General features: G+C 38.0%; 1 protein-coding gene and 1 long non-coding RNA gene across 2 annotated transcripts in view; both read right to left on the reverse strand.

Moving 5' to 3' along the window:
• Positions 1 to 24935, reverse strand: part of Ola1 (Obg-like ATPase 1) — a 119225-nt gene that overhangs the window by 75558 nt on the left and 18732 nt on the right.
• On the reverse strand, positions 15349 to 24764 carry LOC147995518 (uncharacterized). The gene is made up of 2 exons (XR_015684400.1): positions 23152 to 24764; positions 15349 to 16276 (listed from the first exon to the last, which is right to left on the reverse strand). It is a non-coding gene; the product is annotated as an uncharacterized LOC147995518 (long non-coding RNA).

Consider the following 24935-nt stretch of genomic DNA (forward strand, 5'->3'; position numbering starts at 1 on the left):
TCCCAAGGATTTAATCCAAACTCTTTTTTGGCCTACAAGGGTACTGCACACATGGTGCACAGACATGCATGCTTGTAAAACACACATACACACAAAATAACAGAACAAAAATGAAAACATGAAGTGTAAAAAGAATAACTGAGAGCCCTTGCTCGTGGCTCCTAGAGCCCTCCCATCAGCCAGCCCTCTTCTTGTTTTAGGACTGCTAGGCTGTCACTTGAGATTCTGTGTTAGAAAACTGTCTGTGAGACAGACGGTTCTGGATCACTCTGATTTAAAGAGACAGAACTCAATAACATTTTATCCCTAAAATCAATTAAGTGGTGGTAGAAATACAATAATAAAAAGACTGACTGAACTAAATGACCAACGACAGCAACCACACACATCAGTGTTATAGCTGTATGAAAACAGGAAGCCGTGTGTGAAAGGTTATCTGGAGTACAGAACTACTTCACTTAACCAAATAAAGACTAAAAATTAGATTCACACTGTGTCATCCTTTAATGGTACAGACAGCTCAGAACCAGAACCAACTGATTCTGAGACCAGGGAGCCTTGAATACCACTCTATTTTATGTTTGGTTGTCCCACAAAAGAATGTCTCACAGCCATTTTCATGAACAATGAACTTTACTACATAGTTAATGAAGAGGAAATATTTTTATTACAATTCTAACAATGAAATTTCATCAAAATTATACTGCTTCAACTCTTATAATAATGTCTTTTAAGCCAGTATTATGAGGTACTACCATGACAAGAAAGATATTTTCCGTTCATTTGTTCATTCATTCATTCATTCATTCATTCATTCTTATTGGGTTTTTGAGAAAGGTCTTTCTTCATAGTCCTGATTGTTCTGGAACTCACACTGTAGACCAGGTTGGCCTTGAACTCACAGAGATCTACCTAACTTTGCCTCCTGAGTGCTAGAATTAAAAGAGTGTCATACTACACCTGGCTTTAATTCTTAAGTTTTAAATCAAACTGTAAAGGCATAGTTTGCTTCTGACAATGACATGTACTGATTTGCTGTTACCTCCGCAGCACACCTCTTCTGGTCACTCCAGCCCTTCTTAGAAAGTGAAGCGGGTTCAGATTCTATTATCCCAGCTTCCTACAGTGGCTACTCAAGGACCAGGCGTGTGGCTTAACTATTTATAGTGGATTAAGTTCACTAGGAAGGATGAGACAATGTCGTTCTTTCATCCTAGAGAGACGTAAACTAAAAGCTCTGTGGTAACGAGAAGCCATTTTTCATTTGTTGAGTGTGCACTCAGAGTCTGGTCTATGATAGACTCCTTTTCATGACGTTGAGCAGGGCCAATGTTGGCAGTACTGTTCAACAAGGAAGCCAACCAACTAGTCCTGTCTTGGGAAGGAACAAAACAAAGCCAGGAAATTTAGCCAATGAAAAGTTAAGGGGAAAGGGAAGAGCCAGAAAAAAAAAGAAGGAATCCCCTAAGGTTAGCGCCTCTGACTGCTGTTAGAACCAGGGGTATGGAAGGAATCCCCTAAGGTTAGTGCCTCCGACTGCTGTTAGAAGCAGGGATATTGGGGTTGGGGATTTAGCTCAGTGGTAGAGCGCTTGCCTAGGAAGCGCAAGGCCCTGGGTTCGGTCCCCAGCTCCGAGAAAAAAAAAAAAAAAAAAAAAAGAACCAAAAACAGAAGCAGGGATATGGAAGGAAACCCCTAAGGTTAGCGCCTCCGACTGCTGTTAGAAGCAGGGATATGGAAGGAAACCCCTAAGGTTAGCACCTCCGACTCCTGTTAGAACCAGGGATATGGAAGGCAGCTCAATGCAGACCAGTGGTAAATGTCTGAAGTGAGGCTGAAGCCACCTCCTAGGGTGAGAAACTGACGATCTGAGACTAGTTTCTAACCTCTACAAGAAAACATTACATACTGGAGAAAAACAAATCGGGAATCTTAATATTCAAAAGGTCAGATACAGTCCAAAACTGCCTATGGGAGGCCAGGCCTGTTATTAAGAGGAAAGAAAATGAAAGAGATTGCATTTGGAGATCACCTGAATACTGGTAGCTTACATATTTTTTAAATGTCCCTTCAATTTCCATTTATCTTCAATAAATTATGTAGAAAATTAGCAAAAATATTCACATCCCCATTAGACAATAAGAGAGAGAGAGGCAGAGGAGAGAGAAAGGAATCATGGGTAAAGTATCTTAAGGAAACTATTGACATTAACAGACAGTGATGACTACAGAGCGACTGTGTTCACTCAAGTTAGCAGAAGCAATACTGTCTGATACAGATGAATAAAACTGGAAAAAAATTGGCCCAATTTATTCCAAGAAAGGAATTTATGTAATGAAGTGTAACAACTACCAAAAAAAACAATGTTACAAATAAAAAGAATGAAAACAGTAATACAAAAATATCAATTCAGGGCTGACATCTCATCAGAGACTAAGGTGACAAAAACAGTAAATTTTTAAGTGCAGAAAGAAAAATAGAACCCATTAACCAAAAATATTTTATTCCTTAAAATATGATTATGAATGATCTGAAATGAATACATTTTCAGATGACAGCAGAGAATTCACTGCCAACAGCCTTCTGCTAAAGGTCCTCAGGGTTAGGAGAATGGTGGTAGACCAGGTAAAGCATCAGACGTGTAATACACAAACAGTATGCTCTATTTCGGACAGTTGCTTATGGATGCATTAAGTACCACTAAACAAGCGCCCTTTTGAAGTATGAATGGCCTTATGTAATGTGAGCTTTAGCTCAATGCTTTACATTGTAGGGGTTGGGGTACATATACTTATCACAGCTACATTGCAAAATACAGACAGAAAATGGCCTTAAGAAAACATTCAAGTGTTCTACATTTTATATGAAGTGATACAATGTGAACTATAAAAGAAATTAAGTACACCTGTCACAAACTAAGAAGTTAGGGATACAGACTGAAATCACTGGCGGAACCTCTAAAAATGGGATGTACAAATACAGCCAATTAGCAAAATTAATGTTAAGATATTTAACAGAAAAGTCCCAGAGACAGACAGACAGACAGACAGACAGACAGACAGACAGACAGACAGACAGACAGACAGGGGAAAGCCTCAAGGAAAAAGCAAGATAACAAGGCAAAGCACTCACAAAGCAAACCTGTAAATAAGTCCACTGAACAATAGGCCAGAGTTGAGGCTGCAAGCATTCATGCAACATTAGGCCAGGGGCTTCATCTTCAGGATTGGAGAGGGGGGCAAGTATCACCTGACAGAACTGAGAGTAGATATATTCTATTACAAGACAAAATCTGGGGGTGGGAGAGATGGCTCAGTGGTTAAGGACACTGCTCTTCCAGAGGTCCTGAGTTCAATTCCCAGCAACCACATGGTGGCTCACAATTATAAAAGGATCTGATGCCTTCTTCTGGCATGTATATTGACTCCTACATTAAAAAAAAATAGATAATTTGTTTAAAAGATACAATCTAAGCATAAAAGACATGCATAGACTGGGGTCAGCAGATAGAAGACAGTAAACATGAGACTACTACTACGGCTCTGTTAATCAGATAAAAAATCATTTTTATTTCAAAATAAAAATAAATACTGTCAGAATAAGCATGATAAATACAGTCTGATGGGCTCTGGAAAATATTCCTAGGAGATAACGGCTGCTACTGAGCATCAGCAGGAGGGGCTGCCGCTGCTCCCTGAGGTTTTGTCAAAGCAACTGCTTAAGAACAGCAAGAAGAAATGCTAGAAAACAACAGGCCGAGAACGTCAAAGACCAACAAACAGTCTGCAAGCAAAGCGGAAGAGCAGTGGCCCGCGGCAGACTGCAGGGCAGCTCCACCACCATGTGCTGTTCCATGAGGTGGATGCGGACACTGCTGAGCTCTCAGAGCCGACATTTGCAACGGTCTCTTCTCGGAGACTGAAGACATGCTGCCCCTGGCCAGCCTCGCTCTTCAGGAATTCCTCAGTAAAGGAGTCACTAAACTGGTTTCTGAGCAGAGTTCAAGTAATTTACACCAGAAATGCGTGAGTGGAGGCATCCCAGCTGCTGGCAGAGATGCACAGTCAGGTTCAATGGACAGTGGTTTACTTGGGGAGGGGAGGAAGGGGCAAAAGTAAACTGACTGGGAATATACACATAAAGGCATAACATGTCTGTATAGGTACTAAGAACACCTTCAAAACATGACATTTGTTGTAGGATATTTGATTGTATTGTGAATCCCAAGATTGTGAACTGGAAAAACCTGTTGTGCTGTGGTTTAGCCCTAACATACATTTACGCCAAGAGCTTTCTGTAAACAAGAGCTAAATAAAGTCAGCAATCAGACAAGAGGCACAGCAAGTAAACTAGTTGACAGGGTCTTTTAAAAAGAGCAGTGAAGCCGGGGAGTGCTGGTGAACTTAGTCCAGCACTCTGCAGGCAGAAGAAGGCAGACCTCGGAGTTCAAGGCCAACCTGATCTACAGAGTGAGTTCTAGAACAGCCAGGGCTACACAGGGAAAACCTGCCTTGAAAAATCAAAACGAAAATATAAATTAATTAGACCACAGATACATTAATCAAGAAAGGACAAAAGGTAAAATGTATGTCTTGCTCCAATATCAGGAATAAATGGGGCATCACCGTAAGTCATAATATACCAAATGATAAATTAATAACTTTATACTAATAAATTCAACAATCTAGCTGAAACAATAAATATTCTAGAAACAAATGAACAACAATGAACAAAAAAATATAAAGTATCTTGTATCAATTCAAATTGATTTTAAAATAGAAACTTTGCCACAAATAAACAAACATAAAGAAATAAACAAACAAACCTAGGCTTTAAAATGGCTCCACTGGTAAAATCTTTCTATCATTTAGGAGAGAATGAACAACTTCCAGCAAAACCATCAGAAGATCACCTATTAATTCACAGCACTTATATTCTCCTAGTGTGAAATCAGATGAAGACCACAAGGAAACCAAACAACTGACAGGCCTTCAAGAACACTCATGAAAAATAAAATCTTTAACATTTTAGCAAACCAAAGTGCAATGATCTAAAGGTGGTATGATACTGTCACGATGAAACTCATTATTCTGTATACTATATTATAATTAGGAACATTTGCAACAAAAAATGAAAGTAAAAATTTAACTACTCTGTATATTAACCCCAAAATATAATGACTGCTCATTACCCATGACTACCAGAAATTCTAATGGTATATGTTTAAATTTCATGAAATAATGGCCAATGAAAATATCAGTTTTATAAAAATTAAAAATAACTTGAGCCAGCAAATTTATAACTTATATATAAACAAACAAAAAACTTGGCAAGTTCAAAATTATGTAAAGAAGATCAATATGACAGTGAATTTACATTAGAAACACAGATGATTTCTCACCCAAACTTGTCTGTATAGTTCATTAGCAAGTGTTAAACAAGATATGGAGGGACTAGAACTCACAAGCCCTGTGAAAATCTGTCAAAGCCACTTTGAAAACCAGTGAGGTAGTGTTTTGGAGATAAATACACATTTCCCACACGCTTCTAGCAACCTTATTTCTATGTACTTAACCCCACCAAAAAAACCACAAATGCATGTTCACATAAACGCCTATGCACAGATTTTTATAATGGTAAAGCCTAGGAAAAAATCACAAGTCATTAACATACAAACGGATGTGATACTCAATAGTGTTAAAGGCTGTCTGCAATAGAATATCAACAGGGAAACTGCAGACAAACTCACAAGCATGCTTGCTGGTGAAGTGAGACACTCACAGACACAAACACTGTATGCCATGGGACTCACATGAAATTCTAGAACAATAAACAGCAATGAGAGACAGTAGAAGGATCAACAGCAGCAAAATACGAAAAGCACTGGGCAACAGGAAAACCTGTTTATCCTGATCCATGACAGTGGACATGGAGAACTGCACACTGTAGACATCCCACTTTAATGGTGTTTGGAGAAAACACCACACAGAGAAACTTGATATACAAATGTCTTTCAGAAAGCTTCATATATGTTTACTTAAGCTTAACATTTCTGACACTTATCAAACAAAGTCAATTTAATTTATTTTGAAAATTTTACAGGAGTATAGCAATTTACGGTGTGATCATATAAATTTGAAAAACTGTTTCATGAAGTTTCTAGAAGTAAAAGTTGATTCTGAATATTTAAGTTAATAAAACCAGAAAAAAAAATCAATCTGAAGCACTGTTACAAATACATATGAGAAACCATCTGCTAGGGAAAAGCAATCGTATTCTACTGTACTCACCTGCTAGGGAAAAGCAATCATATTCTATTCCTATCCACTGGACAGTGTCCTAGTGTACTTATTCTCCATGGTGTGTAGCCTTTTCTACACTCCTCAGGTGCTCCTCCAGCTCTGAGAAGGCTCTTGACACAGTGTACAGCATGGTAAGAGGTAACCCTCACCATGGTGTAAAACCTTGGACCCTAAGAGATACAGAGCATCCTACCACCAACATGTACAGGGGATTAAAAAAACAAACGAAGGAATCATTATTTCTATAAAATTTTTATTTCCAAAAGAGACCATTTTATTTTGACATTAAACTCACTGGTGCAAAAATCTTGTTTTCAAAAGGTTTCCTCAACAAAGCAGTTTGTTCTGAGCTGCGTAGTTCACTGTATTACAAGCACCAGACTGAACAAACCGGACTGAGAGAGGCGCCTTATGCACTTGCTGTTGTCCCACATCACTCAGAACAAACCTTTTTAGATCGCTAACTACCACAGGAGTGCTGATTACACAGGCACCAGCAATTTCCTAACCAATGACCACCTGAACAATGATGTGTTCAGCTTCTCAGACCCTGCAGCCTTTCAAAGGTGAATCATTTCACAGTTTGGAACAAGATCTCCATAGCAACTTCCCTTTGAGGGTTTTAGAATCACCATCCAGTAATTCTATGATCATCAAGCTCAACCATTCCCAATGGTTCTTTTCACAGCAGATGGAAAAGGATGCCTTGAAATTTTACAGTCTATTTCAAGCAATTCATCTGGCAGCCTATTAGAATTCAAAATATTTCGACCTTCAATCACAAAGCATGTTATCTGAAGCTGTGGTGATCTCAAGTCAAGACAAGCAGACGTTTTAGTCTAATCATCCATGATGAGAAGAGACTGACAAAAACTCTTAATTCAACCACCATCAAAATGCTTATTTTAACTGCATGAAAGTCTTTCAACAGGCAATGAAAACACACCATGTACCATTTTATCACAACCTTCTGTTCAAGAAAAATATGAATTCTGAGTATTGACATGGATCTCAGCACTTCTTAGACTACTTAGAACAAGTGCATTCTTTAACAGTTAGCCTAAGTCCAATAGAGGAGCACTATTATTCTCTGCCAGAAACCATATACAAATTGGTCGTGCACCTTAGAAATGGTCAGTCAGTCAAGTAAAATCAAGAATATTTGAATTATTTGTCTTTTAAGTACACTTCATCACAAACAATAAAAAATTAATATCAACTCCTAGGAAACTAATTTTGATTTATAAAAAGATATATCCTAAAATAATCATAATTTATGGAATGTTAGTAACCTTGTTACCTTTCCCCAGTTACATTAATGCTCAAATAATTCCAAAATATACTAACTTTCCTGTTTTTAAAATACTGGATTCAACCACTTGCTAATAAGCTGTATTTAATTATTTATCTAAACCCTTTAGAAGTTGTAAATTCAACTATAAAGTAATAAGTTCATTAATTAATTTTCAGCATTTATAAGTACCAATTATAGGTATTTATTTCCAAATTTTGATTTGGTTTTTTTTTTTTCATTTTGTTTTGTTTTATGAGACACGGTCTCCTTAGGGGCCCCAAAACAGTCTCTCAAATGCTGGGATTAGGCACACAGCACCACGCCCGGTGGTGTATTTATTACAGATGTTCAGTGGGTCTTAGAAGTCTATCTCTGCAGAAAGAGCTTATTCTCTAGTTAACAGTCAAGCTGAACCACAGTTCCTGCTGAAGAAATGAGCAACTTTAAGGATGTAAGAACTCATAAACAAGACCGTGTAAATGTATTACTCTACTTCTTTCATACAGATACACAATAACCTAGCACCACTCTCAAGTTCCAATGATTTAAGTTTCAATGAGATCTAAACTTAAACACAACATGAACAAAAATAAAACATTCTACTCCCTTAAGCAAATGCATACACACACCTCACACAATCAAATCATGAAATTTATTTTCCAAGCAAAGTGTGCCACTAACGTCAACCTGTAATTGAACCTAAGTCTCCAGAGTAAAATGTGTAAGTGAATTCTGATCACTATCTTCCACACGAGCTTTGCACTTGGCTTAAAGGATCACAAAACAAGACAATAGCAAAACTGTCTAATGCTATAAAACTGAGAACAACAATAACCAAAACACAAAATCTAGAAACTACTGACTTCTGAAAAGTAAAAACTCTGAATGACAACAAAACTGACAATGATTTCAACCTTAAATTTGCTTCATACTACTTTTTGTTTTTAAAAGCTAACTCCTACCAGAAGAACAATACAGCAATAAAAATAGGCTGGGGGAGGTGAGGCAAGCCTGTACCACAATTCTGTGGCAGCTGATGCAGGAGGACTGCTGAGTTCAAGACCACCCTGGGTTACATAGGAAGAGACAATGGGGACAAAGGGAGAAACAGGGAAGAAAAGGGACAGGAGGTGGCAGGAGAGAGGAGAAGAGTCAATCATAGCATGTTTTACTTCAAACTGGCTGACGATTTGAGCTATGCAACTTACATTAAAATCAATTTATATATAAAGAACAAAGTAATGTTAAGTAGAAATTTAAACCAAGGATAATGCTTACATTAAAATAAAAAGCAAAAAACTTGTATACACACGTGCATGTGTATACTTTTAACAATATGTGTTTTACTTTATGTTTAGGGATATAATACAACTAAGGAAACAAAAATTGAAAAAATTAAAAAATAGCTTACTTGTGAAATTCTAATTCCCATTTTATGATTATGTCAGTGTGAATAATTTTATTACTATTATAAATCAAAGTTTAAATAAACAGAAACTTCTTAAAATGGTTAGACATAGTGTTCTTTTTTGAGTCTAGTTTATTAAATATTCCAAACAATGTCCATTCACTGAATATTCAAAAATGTATCTTCACTGCCCTAAAGGCTCACTGATGGAAACTCTATATTAACTTTGGAATACTCTAAAACATTTCTTTATCAATCATGGAACCTATCAATATTTTGCTTAGTCATTTGCCAGTCAGGGGCCTAAATGGAATAAACATGATATAGATTCTCTATTGACGGTAGCAATATTCAATAACCACTATACAACAACATACACCTTAGCTACTGCAAGATCTACTTACTAATTCTGAGTTATAATGACTTTTATTATAATGTGTCTTAGTCTCCTCTTTTTGAACCTTTTAAGGGGAAGTATTATTAATTTTACTAACCTGCATCTATGGAGCTTCCAAATGACATCAGTTACTCAACAAAGGCTGCTCTCAATTACTAGACAATACTAGCTACATCATGCTTCTGAAACATCCTGCACAGGCAATTAAATTTACAGTTAATTTCTAGTTACACAATAAGAATCAGAAATACAAACAGACTAATTTAATAAGAGATAATAGACAATGTTTTAGTATTATCTTCATTTTTTACTTATATGTTCCCCTCCCTCAAAAAATATGTAGGAAATCTGCCCCTAATAGTGAGTTAACCCACAAAGTACTTTATCTAACTGCCTAGAGTAACCTTAAATTTACTTTGTAACATATAATCAAGCAACATACTATAATTGAAGCACACTGAAAATAGCATTTACTAGCTAATTAACATTAGTGGAAACATTTCCCTCAATGAAGATTTTTAAAATCCATAATAAAATAGTTTGTTATGAATATATTTAAGTTATAAAAACCCATTTTACATTTGATGTAACAACACTAGTCCAACTTTTAAAAATACATTCATTTTTAATTTTATTAACAGTATCTACATTTGACCATGCAGTTGCTGGAAACATCAGACATCTCAGATTTAAATATAAATCAGAAATCCAGCCATAGAACCAGAGTACAAGTTGCTGTATGTACATGTGCTTATGCTGCATTTCTTTAATATATATATATATATATATATATATATATATATATATATATATCAATATATACCACAGTACATGGCCAGACTATGACAGAAATCTAAAGCTTGGTGGGACATAGGAATGGAAAGGGACAACTGACATGATCAAACCTTTGAGAAAGTCATGTCAGAAACCTACAACTGCAGAAGCATGCATATGTGTATATAGATTTTGCTTAGTTACTTGTCAAACAGGGGTCTAAATATAAATGTATATAAAACATATACATCGTGGTGGTTTAGATATGCTTGGCCCATAGAAAGTGCTACTACTATTGGGAGGTGTGGTCTTGTTGGAGGAAGTGCATCAATGTGCATGTGGGCTCTGAAGGCTTCTGGTGCTCAAGCTCCACCTCCTGTGGGAGATACTCTCTCCTGGCTGCCTTCAGATCAAGATGAGTTTCTTTTCCAGCACCATGACTGCCTGGACACTGCCATGCTTCCTGACATAATAAAAATGGACTGAACCTCTGAAACTGTAAGCCATCCCCAATTAAATGCTGTTTTTGTAAGAGCTGCCTTGGTCATGGTGTCTCTTCACAGCAATAGAAACCTTAAGACATACATATACATCATATACATCATACACATACATATACATCATATACATATATATCATACACATATGCATCATATACATATATCATACACATATGCATCATATACATACACATATAATGATGGAGATAGAGAAGGAGAGATGGGAAGAGAGAGTGAGATAAGAGCCTATTGCAGAAGACACCACATACTCGAGTCATAGACACTGAAGAAATCAAGCTGATAATGACCAGAAGTTTCACCCCTACTGGCCAACTTTCACAGTGCTAGAAGATGCTGTCCATGCTAGCAGAGAAGAAAAATCAATAATAAATCTTGCGCAGCTGTGAATCCTGTGAGCTACAATAACCGCTGATCTGGCAGGATAAGCCCACTGTGTAAGAGTGGCACAAACGTTATAAGAGTAATCAAACAACTTTGTGACATGATTTAAAGCCCATTTCATAAGACATAGTCAGGCATCATAACCAGGGGCAAAAAGCTCTGGCTAGACAGACACCTTGGAGAGAACCTATTACTGTTATTCTGCTAAATGGACATAGTATTAAACCAATTCTTAATGACTTGTCATTACACTCAAAGATTAGTGAACCTCATTTGTGAAGCTTTTTTTTTTTTAGCAGTAGCTAGCATGTAATACACTGACACACACTGGTAACATGAGAACAAAAGACTGCAGGAGAGCTCAGCCCTAAATAATATCAAATCACCTCCTCTCAAGGCACAGAGATCAATGTAGAAAGTGAGCAGGAAGATTTTAAGAACCAGAAAGGGTAGGTGACTATAATGAAATTGTGTTTCCAGGACCCAACGGAGCAACTGCACATATGAACTCACAGTGATTGTGAATATTATGCACAAGATCTGTGCAAAATCAAGCCAGGTAAAGTCCCAGCATTGGAGGAAGAGGAGAAGTTGGTCATAAGTCCAACACCTAGATAAGAAGCTATTGGCAACTGATGACAGCTAGGAGACAGGGAGTTAGTTTTTTTCATGGTGGGGATGGGAGGATGGGGGGAGACAGACAGAGAGAATCACAGAGACAGACAGAACACAAATGAACACATAAACTTGGGAGGGATCAAGAAGGAACTGGAATAAATAGAAGTTGGACTTAATTTTAAAGAATTTTTAATTAAATTTAAAACTTTAAGAAAAAATTGGACAGGCAGAATAGCACACATCTTTAATCCCAGTACCCAGGAAGCAAAGGCAAGCAGGATTTCTGTGAGTTCGAGACCAACCTGGTCTACGTGACAAACTCCGAGCCAATCAAAACTACCTAGTAAAACTGCAAAAAACAAACAAATGAAAAATTATTGCGGGACTTGGTAGCACATGCCTTTAACCCCAGTACTCAGAAGACAGAGGCAGGTGGATCTCTACGAGCTCAAAGCCAGCCTGGTCCACAGAGTGAGTTCCACGCCAGCCAATTCTTCATAAGACCATCTCAAAACAAAACAGTGTTTTATGTGGATGGGTGATTTGCCTTTATTTATCTACGTGCACCATGTGCGCTGCGCCTATGGAAACAAGTAAAGGGCATCAGATCCGCTGGACTTGGAGTTACAAGCGACTGTTAGCTGACACATGGGTGATGGAAACTGAACCCCAGTCCTCTGAAAGATCATCCAGTGCTCGTAACTACTGAGCCAGTTCTCCAGGTCTAGATCAGAGCACATTTTATTATGACACAAAATTCTCAGAAAAAAGAAGTCACTCCACTGTTTCCTAGCCTTCACAGTTTCTGACAAAGTTTCTGGGACAACAGAAGTCACACCCTGCAAAATTTGTACCTTTATTCTCTCTTAAGTAATATTTCTGTGGGTGCCTTTGAGACTCCCTTCTCTCTGTTTCTTGTTTGGTTTTCCACCAGCATCAGTTACTGAACCCAAGCCCTCACACATGTCAAGCCATGTGTCCCATCACTAAGCTACCTCCCCAGACCAAATTCCTTCTACTTTGTTTTCAACAATTCAACTCTACATGTGTATATGAGTTACTGTGTATGTTATTCATACTGTTTTGATTATCTAAGCTTCTTGGAATGTGTCTCATTCATTCTGGAAAATCCTTAGTCATTATTTAAAATACAGTGTAAGCATTAGAGACATTAACTCTGTGGTACAGCACTAGCCACTAGCCTGGTATATATAAGGCTCGTAGGTGCAACTGGGAAAAAATGTATACATATACATGCATACATACATACATGCACACATATATGCATACATACATACATACATACATACATACATACATGGGGGATCTGAGTCACACAATAATGTTTTGGTCAACAACAGACTATATACAATAAAAGTCTCAGGAGATTATACTTTAAAATTTTCCAGACTATAAAGTGTTTGCTGGAGGAAGGGGAGGGGAGGGAATGGGGACTTATGGACAGAAAACCAGAAAGGGGAATAACGTTTGAAATGTAAGTAAAGAAATATATCTAATAAAAAATTAAAAAAAAAATAAAGTGTTTGCTGTCTGCTTGTTTTTGAGACACAATCTGTGTAGCCTAGGCTGGCTTGAACTAATAATCTTCCTGTTACCCAAGAGCTAGGTTCATAGGTGTGTGCCGACCAATCCTTTTAACTAGTACTTTTACTACAATTTGTCTGTGCTTGGTGGTTTAAATATGCTTGGCTCAAGGAGTGGCACTATGAGAAGGTATGGCCTTGTTGGAGGAAGTGTATCATTATGGGGGTAGACTTGGAGACCTTCCTCCAAGCTACCTAGAAACAGTGGCCTTTAGATCAAGATGTAGAATTCTCAGTCCCTCCTATACCATGCCTGCCTGGACAACTGCCATGCTCCTGCCTTGCTGATAATGGACTGAACCTCTGAAACTGTAAGCCAGCCCTAATGAAATGTTGTCCTTTATAAGAGTTGCCTTGGCCATGGTGTCTGTTCACAGCAATAGAACACTGTTTGGATACACAAAACTTAACACTGTGTTGTAATTTCCTACACTATTCAGTCTAATTATGTAGTAGGCTATCCCCCTAGTTTTCTGTATGCACACTATACTGTTTATACAACAATGGTGTCACCTAACACATCCCCACTATAAAGTGACACGTAGCATGCTCCTTCCTTTACATGTCAGTTGTTAGACCTTCTGATTGCTCTTGACAGTCTCTTCATGTTTCGTTTCAGACAGTTTCTTTTTTTTTTTAAAGATTTATTTATTCTATATAAGTATACTGTCGCTGTCTTCAGACACACCAGAAGAGGGCATCAGATCTCATTACAGATGGTTGTGAGCCACCATGTGGTTGTTGGGAATTGAACTCGGGACCTCTGGAAGAGTAGTCAGTGCTCTTAACCACGTAGCCATCTCTGCAGCCCCTCAGACAATGTTTCTTACGTAATGAGTCTGAAGCATCTGCTATTGACTCTGCCTTAAAGGGTTTCTATTGCTGCTATAAAACACCATGACTAAAAGCAAGCTGGGGAGAATTTGGCTTTTGCTTCTACATCACTCACTGTTCATCACTGAAGGAAGTCAGGACAGGAACTCAGGCAGGTCAGGAACCTGGAGGCAGGAGCTGATGCAGAGGCCATGGAGGAGTGCTGCTTACTGGCTTGTTCCCCATGCTTAGCTTTCTTGTAGCACCCAGCTATAAGAATACCGGCCCAGGAATGGCACTACCACAATGGGCTGGGTCCACCCCCATCAATAACTAAGAAAAAATGCCCCACAGGCTTGCCTATACTCAATCTTTTGGAGGTATTTCCTCAATTGAGGCTCCCTCATCTCTGCTGACTATATCTTGTATCAAGATGCCACAGCCAGGACAGTCACTGTAGTTTCTAGCTCCAGTGTTCCTTCCAGTTGCTCTGTCCTTTTGTCTTTCATCTCTACTGAAATTACCCATCCAGTCATGCACATTATCTACTTCTTTAAAACTCAGCTATTTCAAAATCCCTTGTGAAATAGTAACATATATACAGTACTTGAGCATAGTTTCAATTGTTGATTTTTAATATGTTTCCCCTGGTCTTTTATGGCTCATAATTTTCTACTGGAAAAACCAGCCTGTAGGGAACAGAGCAAACTGAAACACTCTTCATATGCCTTAAACAGAGTAAATCTTTTTTATAATTTTTATTCTTTTTTATGCTGTGTGTGTGTGTGCACATGTATGTGCACCACTGCACAAATGTAGTCAGAGGACAGCCTGTAGAAACCGGATCACTCCATGCAACTTTAGGTGGGCTCTGCAGATTGACTCAGGTCATCAGGCTTTGGTAGCAAGTGACTTTACCCACTGAGCCAACTTCCAAGCCCTGAGTCGTTTATGTTCCTGGGAGCTTAGTAGGGGTTGAATTCATTGAGTTAGATGCTGACCTGGAGAGTGTGTATGTGACTCAGTGGCAGAGCACTGAGTGGCTAGTATTCAGAAGAGCCTCTGTACTGGAAATGAGAGGAGTAAAAGGGCTAGATTTGAGATTAGCACAGTTGTTAACTTCACATTCCCACAAAGAGGACTTGTTTAGGATGCAATTTGGTTTATTAGTTCTGTCCACTCAATTGTGCACTGACATCTTTCCTTTGCACGGTGACTACTCCTTTTCCCTCTACCTAACTCATTAGGAACATGCTACTTTGATCGTAAACAGTAGTTGGAGGATGAACTACACTATTGTTCTGACCTAGTTTCAACCCTAGCCAGGTAACTCTGGGCTGAGAATGTAGCTTTTTCAACTCTCTTCATATCACTCTGGACAGCTGTGAACCAAACAAATTCCTAAGAGAGTATATTCCATCCACCCCAACTGTCAGCAGCTGCAATGAATTTTATCAATGTCCTAAAGCCTTGGGTATTTTTTTAACAAGGCAGAAGGATTCTGACTGTACCATTTTCTCTTTGGTGAACAACACACTTGAGAGATGTTCCCATCCTTCACTTCTATGGAGTCTTCCCTACCCACTGGAGTTGAAGAAGAAGGGCGACACAGAACACCCTATGCTGCAGTTTTCATGGACTTCACTGGGGCCAGCCTCTCCCAGCTTTACTGCTCCGTCAGAAGCACAGGGGAGGCCCTCTTACCTTACCCAGCTATTTCCACCCAGGAGAGCGCCTCCACTTTCTGCACCGTGTTCATGACCTCACATTAAGTCAGTCACGCCTTTTCACTATAAGGAATGATCTCCTTCTGGCTGTCTACATCCCAGGTTATAAACTCAAAGTCCTTATAACTTTTTAAAAGGTTATTGTTTTGTATACAGCAAAGTATATTTGTTCAACAACAATGATACATTTTAGAATTATAACACATAGTAGGAAATTCAGAATAATATTCCCATAAGTTAAAAATATTGATTATTAGGGGTTGGGGATTTAGCTCAATGGTAGAGTGCTTGCCTAGCAAGCACAAGGTCCTGGGCTCCAGAAAAAAAAACTGATTATTTTAACATACTTCTAACAATAAGTAAATAATCAAATAACCAAAATTACTTTTTAAAGAATAAAATATAGGGCTGGAGAGATGGCTTAGTGGTTAAGAGCACTGACTGCTGTTCTACAAGTCCTGAGTTCAATTCCCAGCAACCACATGGTGGCTCACAACCATCTGTAATGGGATCTGATGCCCTCTTCTGGTGAGACAGTTTCAGTTTACTCATATATAAAATAAACAAATCTTAACAACAACAAAAGAACCTTAAGTAAATATTTTTTAAAGAATAAAATATTCTAAGTTTGGTAATAATTACAAAGAACTGCAGCCTAGAGAATATTGAAATAATGAAAACTATAAAATTCAGACTTCAGTCAGGTGATGTAGGTGGTGCACACCTTTAATCCCAGCACTCAGGAGGCAGAGGCAGGTGGATCTGACTGAGTTCAAGGACAGCCTGGTCTATAGAGCAAGTTCCAGGAAAAAGAAAAAAAAAAAAATGAAATAAGATTCAGATCTTCCAATAAGGTAACATCTCCTCAAGTAATCCCATGTGGACACTGCCCATTTAATGAGTTGTTGAGCAGTGAAATTAATTAATTAATTTTAAAACAAAATGCATGCTAATGAGTTCACATACATAATGTAACACAACTTTCTCTGTCCCTGCTCCCCTCACTCTACTCCATTTAGGTTCAGGAGGCACCTGGCTCTGTTGCTCTTCCTAGACATCTGCACCCAGGCTTCCACCTACATTTCCCTGTTCTAAAGCCTGTACTTTGTAAGACATTAACACCTATGTGTCTGCAATGTAAAACTCTTACCACAAACAACCAGTTTTAGACAACAAACAGTTGAAGTGAACTTACATATCACCATTTCCCTGTATTTCCAGTCTTGAAAGTGTCAGTCATTACTGTAACTCTACTATTTAGATATTACCAGCACAAATATTCCAGTTCCATGGAAAAAAATTAATATGCTATTTTCATACAGTGAGTGCGCCAAAATAGAGAACTATCCTTGTAGCCACTCAAGTCTCAGGGACAGATGCACTGATTGGAGATCTCGCAGCATAACTCAGCTGTATCTGGGGCCTTCTGAGCAGATGTTGTTCCTATGACTCACTTAGTCATTCTGCACCAATGTCCACTATATTAGACCACTCACATCATAGCAGCCGAGGAGCCAAAAACAAATCTTACATTTTGCTCATGTAAATAATAAAGCTTCCATTTGAATTTAGCTTGCTTCTAAAAAGGATAAGCAGTCTTACTTGCAAGTACTTTTTCCTTTCAATCATTGAAGGCGTGTAGTTCCTATATAGGGACCAGTGCTGCAATTTACAAAGTCTAATACACCATAGGGACACGATGCTAGCTATTACTAACAAATGCCCTTATTCTGAATTAACCTTTCACAATTCATTACAATAAAAGCTAAATACTGACATTCTTAAGGTTTTTTTTTACAAAGTATAAGCAATTAATTAGTACAAAATTAACTAAGCAATTTTCAATTATTTCTAAAACCTGTTCATTGAAATAATTATCTGAAGAAAATATTTGTAAATTTAAATAATGTTAATATTCTATGGTTATTAACAATGCAAGTGAATTAAAACCAGAATTATTTAACAGATCAAGGGGGAAATTCAGATTCAAAAAAGACATTGGTAAAGCCTCTACCCACGTAGTGTGACTGCAGTACAGAGTAATGTTGGTGCAAGTATAAAAGAAGTTAGCTAGACGTCTAAATATTATTCCAACATCAATCTTAAATCGTAATCGAATAGTTATACTATACTGTTCTTCCAAACAGGGGAAAAATGAGTAAAAATAACTGCAGCACATTTTTTTTCTTCTTTTTTTCCGGAGTTGGGGACCGAACCCAGGGCCTTGCACTTGCTAGGCAAGCGCTCTACCACTGAGCTAAATCCCCAACCCCAACTGCAGCACATTTTAGCGGAAGTTTGAGATTTAGATCAATACCATTAAAGTGCCAGTGACTGTTTGTGTAAAGCAGTGAACTCATCAGAAACCAAACTGCACAACTGAAGATATTTCACATATGTGCCATTAGAATCTGTTACTAATACATACTGAGTGAAGACCAACTTTGAAATTAAAAAACATAAATACAATAAATGTAAATATATAATATATAAATATAAACCATGTTTTCACTTGCTACCAAAATCAGAGAATGTTTAAAATGAAACTATCATGTTAAATAGCAGTCAACAGCCTCATACAAATATTTAGCCAACAAATTTGGGTCTTTCTATTTAGTGGTTGCAACTGATATTATTCTAGTGTGTAATACTTTAATTTGTATAAAACAAAGCTGATATCACAAAAGCAAAAGAACATCTTGCAAAACAAGCACAAGTCACTTCTGTACTGCCACAGACGACTGTGTTCACAAGGGGTGAACAGTCTGCTCAAATGTACACACACACACACATACAACACAACAAGTGGCTATAAAATAAAACATAAAAGAGAAGCTTTTATCACTTTATAATCAACATTTTTACAATATAATTTCTTCGAATATTTACTGTAATTTAAACAATGAATAATTTCATGAACAGAGAAATACAGAATTCTCAACCTAAAATATAAAGGCTTAATCAGACAAACCAGCGTTAATTCTGGGATAAAACTGTTTGTATGAGATAGTGTACTGACCTATTGCCAGTTCATCAATATGTTGCCAAATGCTCTATGATAATACAAGCTGCATATTATATACAAGTTTCTAAAAAATACATTCTTACAAGACAGGAAACGTGGTCACATAGAGCTGAAGCTTAATTAAGGCACTCAGAAGTAAAAGAATTAGAAGTTCGAGGCCAGCTTCAACTATGTAATGAATTTACAGCCAAATTGGGCTACATAAGATACTGTCTCAAGCCAAGTATGGTAGAGTGTGCTTTTAATCCCAGCAGTCAGGAAGCAGAGGCAGGTGGATTTCAGTGAGTTTGAGGCCAGCCTAGTCTACATAGCAAGTTTCAGAACAGCCAGAGATATTATACAGAAAAACCCTAGAGAGAGAAGGGGGTGGGGGTTGGGGGTGATGACTATCTCATAAAACCAAAAAGGTTAATTAACTAATATTTGTGTACTGTTTCTGGGCAAAACCTTCCTATTAAAGTAAACAAAGGGACTGGGGAGATGGAGTAGGTATAAAGTACTTGTACAATCTTAAGGACCTGAGTTCAGATTCTCAGGAACCACATAAATTCCAAGAGGGCACGGTGACCCAGCTATATCCCAGCATTCTGTAGGCAGAGATGGGATTCCCAGAGCAAACTGACTAGTGAAACTACATGAATAGGTAAGCTGTGAGTTCAAGTAAGAGACCCTGCCTCAACATGTAAGATAAAGAATGATCAAAGAAGATATCCAATGTCATCCTGTAGCCCCAAAACAAATGTGGGGATATATGCATGCCCTACTGCACACACCCATGGGCTCATAAATATAGGACCATGCATTTGCATATGTGTGTGCACACAAAGACAAATTAACAAACAGACAAGACAATCGTAAGCATTGCCCAGCTGGAAGACCACCTAATGAAGCTGCCCAGGGTAGAGCAGCAGACTTTGAAAGAGGTGCTACTCATCACATTAGGGACCAGCAGGGCCAGAAGAGGGTAGGGCTGCCCAGGGAACTATCAAGAAAGGATTTACAACCCTCACTCCTCCCAAAGCCCCCCATATGCCAGAACCCCAAGAAAATTGAGGCTATAAGGATCCCTTTCCCCAACAAAAGCACCTGCAGCCTGTTAGAGACAGAGGGATCTGAGTACTTCACATTTTCCAACGTGGCGAAGGAATGCCAGCAATGCACTCTGTAAGTTCTAAGTGTTGTTTTCTGTATTTCATTTCCACTCTTACATCTCATGGTGGGTTTGCTCCTGTTTGTATGCTGCTCAGTTAGGTTGTAAGACTGTTGCTTATGGTTTCCACATCTTGTTTACTAGAAAGCCTTTTCAGTCACCTCTTGTCTTCCTCTTTCTCATCTTTATTCACTCCTTGTTTTTACTTAATTATAACATTACACACCTTTAGCAACCTCTAAACCATGTTTCCTAACAGTATCCCAGCTTTCTCCTCCCAGCTACTTTGCCCATCTGAATTTTTTTCTTTTTAGAGTCAATCTAATACTTAAAGGTTATTTTACCCACCATATTTCCCTTTCATACCTTATCTTACTAACTAAAATCTCAATCTATTTCACCATTGGTAATTTGTCCTCCACCAGTTACTTAAATCAAGGAACCACTATAATTACTGGCTACTAGAGACATCTGCGATTACAGACATCTGCAGAATGGTGATGCCAAGCAGTGTGGTTGGTCTTGTTAGTGTCACCACTGCTGTAGGAGAACTGCACTCAGCACACGAAGGAGAGCTAAAAGCATCCAGGGAAAGTTTACAGAACAGGCTACAGGAGGTTGACTCCATTCACTCAAGTGTAACAAAGCCTGCACTGATTTCCAAAACCAGACCTATTCTGATACTTACATTTTTAACTTAACAAATGACAGAGTTCTGACAACTAAGAATAATGTGGTTCAAAACTTGTGCTTGAAGATCAAGAGATTCTCCTGGATGTTAGAAGTTGCTCTCACATTCCTGATTAGTTTAAACTCATTAATAATACAAGAGTCACAAAGCGACCTCTACAGTTGGCTATTTTGGGCAGAGGACAGGAAATGAGACCTCAAAGTTATGTCAGAATAAATATTCAAATATCCAAACAATTAAACTGCAAATAACTAGTAGACTAAACAGTTTCATACAGCATTGCAATTTAAAGTAGAAGAAATTGTTTCTACTACGGTAATTTTCCATAGTAAACAGAGGCTGGTTATTAGAATTCCTTATATATGTAGAAGAGAACTACTGCAGAATTATTGATTATATTGAATTTGTTCTGCAGAAACAAAGAAAGCATATGGGGTTTGGTCAAATTATTTGCTGAAGTCTAATACTAGATCAATTTAATAAATACTGCTGAAAAAGATAATTACAGAACCCAAGGGGGAAAACTCCATTATTTTAGAATACAATCAAAGACAACTTTATATTGGCAATTTGTGTCTAGGCAAAAATGTGTAATTCATTTAAAACTTCTAAATGACAAGCTTATGAAGGGGGAAATGTGGGTTCTTGAAAACAGAAATTTATGTTCATGGTAATTAAAGGTGATTTACTAACATATAAACACCTAACTTAACCTGAGGGGGTGGGGCAACTGAATGAAGGCATTCTTACCTTCTCATTTAGCAGTTCAATAAAGCAGTAGTGCCTTGAGGGCTATGACTCCAAATAAACTTAAAAGGCAACTCCAATCTGGAGTCCCACCGTCAGCTCTGTTTAGCCAAGCGCCCACAGAAACTAAAGAAGCTCTCGGAACTGTGTTGTTAAAGCTCTAACTAAACAATTGTGACATGAAATTCAAACAGATATAGGGACTAGTAATATAAAACAGGAAGAAGACGCATCTGCCATTAATAATTCAGGAGAAAGGATAAGGGCCTTTATTTCTCATTGCCAAAAATTCTAACCATCTGAACAGAAACCAAGAAACCATCTTTACACAATCCGATCTTCGCTGTGTCCGTAAGAACGGGGCTGACCAGCTTAAGAGGAAAGACCAAGAGGGAAGTGTACTTGGCAAACACTCACAATCCTAATGGAGAGGAAAGAGGGAGTGCTTTCTAAGGACTAAGACTGCATATTCAGAAAAAGACAGCAACCAAAGCCAAGGCACAGGCAGGTAGTGGTGGTGCACACCTTTAATCTGGGCGCATTTGGGAGACAGAAGCAGGTGTATCTGAGTTTGATGGAAGTTTGGTCTATATAAGGAGTTCCAGAGGAGCCAAAGCTACAAAAATTAGAGAGATCCTGTCATTAGTTAACTAAATAATTAACTAATTAATTAAAGTTTCATTGTACAACTGGCAGTTATTCTAAAATCTGAAATGCTCTATTTCCTAAAATAGACTCTTACTTTATAAAATAAGCACTAAAAATAAAATTAAAAAGAATAAATTACTGGCCAAAATGAAGTCTTGAGCTTAGTATTATAATTACTGATAGATTAAAAGCATTTCTATGTTCCAAAACTGGCAAACTTTACATTTGCAAGGGACATCCAGCATCATACTGGTAACTGCAGAGCCTCTGAGGTGCCTACCACTGGGAGAGAGTGGAGGAGCTTGCTGCTGAAAGGAAGGACAGGAAGCAAATGGTCATCTGTGAGCATATCAGCTCCCTAACTGCACAGACAAGCCAACAAAGTTAAACGCTAACATCAAATTACAACACCTAAGGCAAAAGCAGTAAAAGAGGAAGTGTCTACTTATAAAATAACCTACACTTCTATTGCATGGCCATCTTCCTCTCCCACAAAAGGAACAGAATTTTCTTTGCTGGCTTTCAAACTTGTATAACGCATAGCTCTCAAATTAGCTACAACACACTACACAGCAAATGTCTTTGACACTCATGGCTTTCATTCTCCCATTTCAAAAACAATCTCTTTTAGAGCTTTGAAAAATGAGGGCAACAGTAATGTTTCAAAACTCAAATTCTGTGGCAAACTCCGGGAACTTCTCATCAACTTTCTACTCAAGTCTGAGTTGTGTGTGGAACCCCTCCCTCCCTCCCTCCCTCCCTCCCTTCCTCCCTTCATCACTTGTTCCTTCCTTCCTTCCTCCCTTCCTCCCTTCCTTCCTTCCTTCCTTCCTTCCTATCTTGAGCCTGACTGCTGATGTTAACTGTTCATCCACTTTCAGTCTTTCACCAAATATCTTTTTTTTTTTAATGTATGTATGTGAGTACACTGTAGCTGTCTTCAGACACACCAGAAGAGGGCATCGGATCCCGTTACAGATGGCTGTGAGCCACCATGTGGTTGCTGGGAATTGAACTCATGACCTCTGGAAGAGCAGTCAGTGCTCTTAACCGCTGAGCCATCTCTCTAGCCCCACCAAATGTCTTTACATTCCTTTACATGCCTGTGAGGCTATGCACTTTCTTAAATAATAATCATAACTATAATCATATCTTTGTAACTTATTTCGATATTTTTTCTCAATCACTTTCAACTTTTACTTTTTACAAAGAGTCTGTCAGGGACCTTGAAGTTCACCGACTCCTCTAGATTAGCCAGAAGGCAAATGAGCTTCAGGGATCTGCTGAAGACACTGAAAAAGGAAATCAAAGAAGATGGAAAGACATCCCATGTTCCTGGGTTGACAGAATACTGGGGGTCCTGGGAAGGGGGACTATACTACCAAAATTAATTTCTCTATCAATACTCTGATGTCACATTTCACAGATTTAGAAAAAACAACAACGCAGGAATTCATATGGAACCACAAAAGGCCATGAATAACCAAAGGCACAAGCACTGCTTAGGCAATGCAGCACCTAGCCTCGAATTACACCACAGTCACAGGACAAATCCAACCTGGTACTGCTATAAAAAATGGATGAGTAGGCAAATGGATCGCACTAGAGGACCCAAAAATGAAACAACAAAAAATTTATGCCCACATAATTTTGACAAAAGAGATAAAGACAGCCTGTTCAGTACTGGCAAAACTTGATTTCTTTCACTTGTACAATCAATTCACAATGAATCAAAGACCTTGGTTTTAAAACCTGAAATGCTGAAACTTCTAGAAATCCATAGGGAACTCTCTTTAAGACACTGGAGGAGGCAAGAACTTCCTGAGCAGAACATGGAGCCCGGGAACCAGCCTACACTATAAACAAATGAGACTGCATGAAAATAAAGCTTTGTGCAGTGGGAGCTGGAGAGATGGCTCAGTGGTCTGAGCCTGTATTGCATGAAGAAACTCTAGAGCAGAGATCAGCACACTAAGGTCTTAGATTATGACCCTAAAGCTAGCATGACATTTGTACCTTTCAAGCATTACAAACACACATAACATACATACACACACTCTAAAGTACACATAAACACAATATATAATGGAGCAATGTATTTACTAACTAGCCATTAAAGTTTCCCAATAAATGCTCTATTAGGAAGCAGGAGAGCCTACAGATGGCTCAACTGCCAGACTGCTTGCCTAGCATGCACAAAGTTCTACATTTAATCCCCAGCACAAAATAAATCAGGAGTAGTGGTAAATGTCTATAATTCCAGCATTCAGAAGGTTAAAAAAAAGAATCAGAGTTCAAGGTCATCTTTGACTGTTATACAGTGAGTTCAAAGCCAGCCTGGGGCTACATGAGAGCCTATCTTTAAAAAACACAAAAACAAAAACCCAGTAAGCTAGTAAAAATCATTAGATATAAAAGTTTAAAAAAATCATAAAGTAAATATGAACAATATTTACTTTCAATTTACAATCAAAGTATATCTGCATAACCTACTATTACAGATTTTAAACCTGTTTTATCTGTTTCAAAAAAATAGTATTAGAAAATTTAAACTCTCATAGGAATAGAAAAGGAGCCTAGATACACCTAACAGAATTCTAAATGTGTATTATATATCCCTCACTTACTAGTCTTTCTGCTAAGTCTATTACTTTGAGAAATACCAGAGATATACAAAGAAGACAGTCATGATAAGAATATTCTTTAGCAACAACATCTGCAATTTTTAAGTTATACATAATAAATAAATAGGAAGCTATTCAGCAATCAATGACCAATGATGTAGTAGTTAAACCACAATGAAGCATGAAATAAGCCAATCTCAAAAGGAAGAAA

The sequence above is a fragment of the Rattus norvegicus genome, chromosome 3 (assembly GCF_021556685.1).
Source record: "Rattus norvegicus strain SHRSP/BbbUtx chromosome 3, alternate assembly SHRSP_T2T, whole genome shotgun sequence".
NCBI lineage: Eukaryota > Metazoa > Chordata > Mammalia > Rodentia > Muridae > Rattus > Rattus norvegicus.